This window comes from Balaenoptera borealis (assembly GCF_965194805.1).
Source record: "Balaenoptera borealis genome assembly, contig: HAP1_SCAFFOLD_1330, whole genome shotgun sequence".
NCBI classification, from domain to species: Eukaryota; Metazoa; Chordata; class Mammalia; order Artiodactyla; family Balaenopteridae; genus Balaenoptera; species Balaenoptera borealis.
In genome coordinates this window covers 160,459-167,014 of record NW_028122891.1, presented here as the reverse complement: position 1 = coordinate 167,014, position 6,556 = coordinate 160,459, and the positions used below count along the sequence as shown (strand labels likewise).

Sequence of the window (6,556 nt, the reverse complement as noted above, 5' to 3'; positions counted from 1 at the left end):
GGGCTCTCCCATCTGTCTGCAGTTTTTCCCGTGCTCATAGCTGGTTAGAAACCTGCGGGGGGGTGTTTTTCAGACGAACTTGAGTAACTTGCCCTCGTAGATTAGTTAAGAGCCTGTAGGTGTCGAAGGGATTTGTGGAAAAGACCCAGCAGAGTCTGCGAGAACCCGAGGCGGCTGTGGCTGGAGCCAGGTGAGCCACAGGTTAGGGGCGTCTGGGCCTCATCCTGTGTGAGGGTGGATGCGCTACTGCTGTCCTCTGCCTCGGGCCCTCATCTGTGAAATGGGGGAACAGTGAGGACTGCCCTCCCGAGGTCGTCATGAGGCTTAATGTGTGAATGCACCGACCACTCAGAGCAGCCGTCACCGCAGGGAGGTGTGTGTGTGTGTGTGTGTGTGTGTGTGTGTGTGTGTGTGTGTGTGTGTGTGTGTGTGTGTGTGTGTGTGTGTGTGTGTGTGTGTGTGTGTGTGTCATTGTAGCCGCTGGGCTTCGCTTTTCTCCACCAGCTCCTTCTTCACGGGGGAGCAAGGAGAGGCATGGGAGGGAGAAGACTAGAAAAAGGAGGCAGAGGGAGGTCCCTGGGGAAGGGTTTCTGCCACTCATGCATAGGTGGCCTGGGGTCCAAACTTGGGGTTTTACACCAGGGCGTGTGAGCAAGGGGCTGCGGCCAGGGGCAGAGCATTTGCAGACCGCGCGCAGGTCTGGACAGAGCAGGAAGACGCCAAGGTTCTGCCTCCTCCCAGCTGTCAAGGCCCGAGGCAACAGGTCACCCCTTCTGAGTCCCTGAGAAATTGGGAGGTGCTAGTCCAAGGGCACAAAGTTTCAGTTATGCCAGATGAACAAGTTCTGGAGTTCTGCTGTATACCTCAAATATGGTGCCTGTAGTTAACAATACTGTATTGTGTGCTTAAAATTTACTGAGGATGGCTCCTATCTTAAGTGTTCTTACCATACACACAAAGAATGATGATAATAGGAATAATAATAAATAAAGGAATGAATAGGTCGGGAAGACACCTTTGGAATGACACATACGTTTACGGTGTAGATTGTGGTGATGGTTTCATGGGTGTAATCTGTCTCCATACTCACAAAGTTGCATGTATTAATCATGTACAGCTTTCTGTATGTCAATGATACCTTCATAAAGTGGTTTAAAACAATAAAATGGGGGGGAATATAGTCACTCCAAGTACTGAGCACGTTGCCTGTCACAGTAAATAAGCAAATAAATGTAATTATGGTTTAAGCTTAGCTCAGGACTGAGAGTGGGTACTTGGCAGGTGGTGCCTGTGGCCAGCTGCTCCGCCCTGGCTCAGCACTGCTTCTGTGAAGCACAAGGGCTGCCCAAACGCAGAGACCAGCTCCAGGTGCAGCTCCTGACAGAGAAGGTGGGCTGGTCGCAGACACCTTGTTTTGGTTACTTGCTATTCCTTCCCCCACACACCCTTTCATTGTCCTGGTCCTTAACCTTTAACTCCTGTAAGAAGCTGGGTTTGCAGATTTCTGAAGACATTTTGCAGTGTGCAGACCTGTTTCACCTTTGTTCCCCATCCTTGGGTCTGGAGATAAAGGCAGGAATACAGTACTCTATGAAAGGAACAATCATAAACCTCAGGTGCCTCAGACTTCAAAGAAATGGCAAACTAGGCATCTCATTTTATACATGGTCCTCTTTAAGTACACTTGTATGTACATAAAATGAAATTGTACTGAAGTAAATCTTATTGCTGAACGTTTGCTTTCCGGAAGATACTTTGGTGTAATAGTTCCTAAGAAAATTTGTTTTTTTAAAGGACCAAAAGTGGGGTGAATGTTTCATGGGTAAAGACCTTTTTCGTAACGAGTGAAGGTGAAATGAGCAGACTGTGCGACTCAGATTCCAGCTGCGTCCCCATCACTCCCCTCGGGAGTGTGCCGGAAGGACCCCAGAGAGCTGGCCCACTGGGGTGAGCTTATAGCCTTGGGGCCCCAAACTGCAAGGATGGTCAGCATTCCTGGTGCTCTGGGTTCAGCAAGACCTGACTGAGGTGGGTGGGAGGTCAGTGGGGACACAGTTTTGCCGAGAGCTATCTTGTTGGCCTGTATTAGAGGGGGAACAGAAGGTCAGAGCGGGCCTGGGTGAACCCCAGGTGCTGGCTGAAAGTCTTTTTTTTTCTTTTTTTTAATAAAGGGACTCTCTTTTCTGGTTGTTGGCTGAGTATGTAATGTCCGCTCTGGGTCATCTAAGGGCCGAGACCAAGTACTCTGTTCCTGCTGTGACCCGTGCTTCTGCTACCACGTGCTGCACAAGGTAGGTACCTCAGAGTCCTAGCTGAACAGCTCATAGAGAGACAGGTCTCACCCTTGCTTCTCCACCTGCATCTTACAGAGCTGGAAAGTAGGAACTGCAGCCCGGCAAGCCACGGACCCAGGCAATCCTAAAACTGCAAAGTCACCTGTGTTGATTCCAGCCAGCTTTTAGTAAGTAAATCCGTGACTCTTGTAAGAAGAGATTTCAGAAGATGTGTACCTTCTAGAGAATTCACATTTAGTGAGGGGCGTGTGAAAAGGTGTACACAATTTTAATCTTTTTATTTTACTAATAGTGTATCTTAATGATTGAAAAATAGAAATTCCTGTAAATATAAAGAAAACCAGAAAGTACTCATACTTTACACACCTAGTGTTCACGATCTAATGGGCCTGCTTCGCCTTCCCCTCTCTCTTCTATCTGAGCCTGCACGATGGACGGGACTCACCTGGTACAAGTGACGCGGGGTCGAGCTGGACTGTTGGTTTTCTGCTCTGCCTCTGCTTCCTCTCCGCATCCTGGACTTTAAAGAAGATGAATGAAATGTCTGCTCTGGTTGCTGGCTGTTTCATCTCCAACTTAACCTCAGTCTGTGGTTGTGGAGGGCCTCAGAAGTCAGGAAGGTCCCCCGCCGCCAACATGGGGAGGGTGGGGCCGGACCCAGGTTCCAGCCCAGCCCTGACACGCAGTGCGCTCAGTGGGACATGTTGGCACGCATGCAAGGCTGTAGCGCTGCCAGCCCCCATATGCTGCCTTCTTGAGGGCTGGCGGTGCCCTTCAGGACTGGCTGCATCCTTCGTCCCATTTGAGTGGGCAGTAGTAGATAATAAAATCTCAGAATATCCCTTGATCCCTGACCATCCAGGCAGGCATCTGTGGTCCTCCAGCTTAGGCCTGCCTGGGCCCTGTCAAGCCCCTGTGGCCAATCGCTGTGCTGACTTTGCTGCTGGGCAATTGAACAGCTACCTGGGCAGCGTAGACGGCCCCTTGGGATGTTTCAGTTCCCTACATCCATGTGATTGAGAAAAGGGCCTCCTCCCTCATAGCCTCTCAGCCTTCCGAGAGGACGTAACCCTCCAGACATTGAGTGTGGCCCTGGCCACAAGCAGCATACAGCAGACCGTGGCCCTGCAATCCTCTGGCCTTCGGGTTGTTGCAAACCTTTGACATTCATACTCATTAAAAATCAAAGGTATGGGAGCAAGTGGCTTCCCAGCTGGTGTTTTCACTCTGAGGCCACGTGGTCTCCAGGAGCCACGTGCATCCGGGCCCAGTCCCTGCGGCCTCCGGAAAGCCAGCCAACTGTGGATTCCACGGTATAGAATCATCCTTGAGACACTGCTCCGCTGAGTAACAGTTTCCTTACCACCTACCGTTTGGTTTCTGTTCTCTGTAAAGGAGAGAGCAGAGACTGGGAAATGAGCAAATGTGTTCTGTGGAGGTGGGTGATTAATATAGTCAGAGGGCAGGTGTGACTCCTGGGCTCCCACCTCCCAGGGACACGAATGAAGTCTGTGTGCCTTTTGAGGTACACTGGCAATCAGGGCCAGCCTCTGATGTGAGGCCCCGATGCCCAAAGCAAGAGTCTTGAGTTTACCACCAACAGCAAAGTTGCTATTTTAGCTAGTGGAAGAGCTTCCTGCCATCAAGGGAGGACAGCAAGAGCCCTGGATGGGTGACCACAGCCCCTGACCTTAACTGAACCTCTTCTTTTCTGTTAAAATGGACATTGAGTGGGTGTCGCCTGCAGTTTCTGGAAGCCCTGGATGCAGTGAGAGAGAGTGTTCCTGTGCATGGGGCCACCCAAAGGCATTTAGCAGCACAAAGGATTGGAGGGAGACCAGATCACACTGCAAGAGAGTGAGCCACCAGAACTGCCAGGTCCAAATCCACTCTTAAACCTGTCTCTTGCAGTTATTAATTTATTTCTATCGTTTAAAAATAATGTTTTATTTTACTTTAGTAGGTGTGTCCAGTCCATTGGAATCAAAAAAGTCATAGCTGATACATCAGAACGAATAATCCCTGAGACTCCCTTGGGTGCCCTACTGGATGGGGCATGGCTGGGAGAGATGAAGACACTGAGCAGGGTCCGAACTTAGGGGAACTGCCAGACTGCTGTGTCTCTGTTCCTTCCCTGTCCCAGGAGAGCGAAATCCCGGAACAATGGAAGGACAAGCAAAAGGGGGAAGAGGTCTTTTGGTGGCTTAACTGTTGTGTTTGTATTTTCCTTTGTTATGTTCCGTTTTGTTAATGTGTGTTTTTACTGGGAAGTTACCCATTTCCTCTAGATTTCTAGTGTGATGCAATAGGTTTCTCATTCTAGTTTTCATCTGAATTGTCACTTATTAACTGACATCCATATTTCATTTGGGTTTCCTTCATTCTAAGTTTTTCTCTTCCAGGATGCCATCCAGTGTATCATGTGACATTTAGTCATCATGTCTGTTTAGGCTCTTCTGGGCTTTCACAGTTTCTCAGACTGTCCTTGTTTCTATGACTTTGACATTGGTGAGGAGTACTGGTCAGATACTTTGTTGACTGTCCCGCATTGGAATTTACTTGGTGTTTTTCTCAGGATTAGGCTTGAGTTATGCGTTTTGAGTAAGCAGATCACAGAGGTAAAGTGCTTTCTCATCACTTTATATCAAGGGAACAGGCTCTCAGGGCAACTTATCACTGTTACTATTAACTTTGGTCACCTGGCTGAGGTAGTTTGTCAGATTTCCCCACAATGAAGTTAAGTTTTTCCCACTTCCGTACTGTGTGTCTTCTTCAGGAGGAAGCTACTTTGGGAAGCAGCACTTATGGAGACAGGAGTTATCTCCACCTCCACAATCCATGAATGGCTGAGTGTCCACATCAATTATTGGGACTTCCACATAGGAGATTTCTATTCAACCTTATTGATTAAAACAAACAAACAAACAAAACCCTATGCAGTTACTTATTTTTACCAGCATGGACACCTGTGGACAGGTTTTTTTGTTTGTTTTCTTTGTTTTTTTTAACTTTTTGTTATAATCCAGCAGTCCAGATTTTGTTGCTAAGTTCATTCCTACTTTGGCTATTGAGAGCTCTTTCCATTGGCTCCTGTTTTCCTTTGACACCATTCCACTCTGTGGATTTTTTTTTCTTGATACTTCCTTATTTTCTGATATAAGATTCAAGATTGTCCTGGCTCATATATTTACTGTGTCAGTCCTAGTGTCAGCCATAATTTCAAAGAGCTCTGGTTCCTTTTACTAGAGAATGTTATGAAAAAGTTACATATAGGAGCTGAAAGTGCTCAGCTGATAATGCAAGGAAATATATGCATGTATTCCCACCTCTGTGTATTGTTGGGTCTCAGGGAAGGGTGCTCCACAATGGCATATCAATTATTTTGAATTACAGTTCCTTAATAAATGGCTGATGCAAGAGGGACACTCTGACTCTCTATCTCCTTGAAAGCAGGAAATAAGTCTCTCATGTGAAAGGTGCAGAAGCCTATATGAACAACACTTGGTACTTCTTTAATTTACTGCTCCAAGCCCAAACTCTGTTTAGATTCTTCACTAATTGAGTATCCCAAACCTAAGTTTCTTTGGCCTGTAAATTCCTCATAACTTTATTCTATGATGAAATTAAGCCTCACTTTCTGTTACAGTTGGGGAGGGATCTGTAAAGCACCTTGGTTTTTAAAGCAAAGGTTTGTTACTGGAACAAAGTGTCCCCCCAAAATAGTCTGATGCTCAAGATGTCTGTGTTCCCTTCATGTGATAGTTCAGGGCAGGTGGGGGTCGGGGCCCAGGCTCTGTCCTCCTTGTTTCTCTTCCCTGCTTTCAGGTGGAGGGCTCCAACCAGCAGGGGATGGGGTGACCACATGGCACCATGCCCTCCATCCTAGGACACAGGCTGGCCAAGGTCCTCACCACCTCCATCACTTCCATTTGGAGCTGCAATGGGTGGGAAGGCTGGGAGGTGCAGGCTGGCTGTGAACAGGAGAAAGGGACGTGGGTTCTGGTGGACAGCTGGGCGGCTCTGCTGTGGCAGGGTCACCCGGAAGCTGGCGCACAGCCTCTGGTCCTGTGAAACATGATTACACAGCAGCATGCAGTCTCTGATGCTTTGTGGTTCTGGAAATCCTATAGGAGGTGGTTCAGAGCAGATTAAGGTAATGCTCTCAGTGGAGGTGGTGAAGACAAAGGTCTGCCCTTGAGACTGAAGGTGCTAATGTGGGTGTATATACAGGACAAAACCATCTCGTGTGAATGTAGATCAGG

At 48.0% G+C, this 6,556-nt stretch overlaps 1 long non-coding RNA gene across 4 annotated transcripts; it reads left to right on the top strand.

The window, feature by feature from the left end:
* The first annotated feature begins 7 nt into the window (after positions 1 to 7).
* Positions 8 to 4,253, top strand: LOC309621981. Of its 4 annotated transcripts, none has more exons than XR_014240393.1 (3): positions 8 to 190; positions 1,795 to 2,028; positions 2,172 to 4,253. It is a non-coding gene; the product is annotated as an uncharacterized lncRNA (long non-coding RNA). The 4 variants fall into 4 exon arrangements; XR_014240395.1 differs by lacking the exon at positions 8 to 190 and having other exon boundaries at positions 1,046 to 2,028; positions 2,172 to 2,291; positions 2,370 to 4,253; XR_014240394.1 differs by lacking the exon at positions 8 to 190 and having other exon boundaries at positions 1,046 to 1,947.
* The last annotated feature ends 2,303 nt before the right edge of the window (positions 4,254 to 6,556 follow it).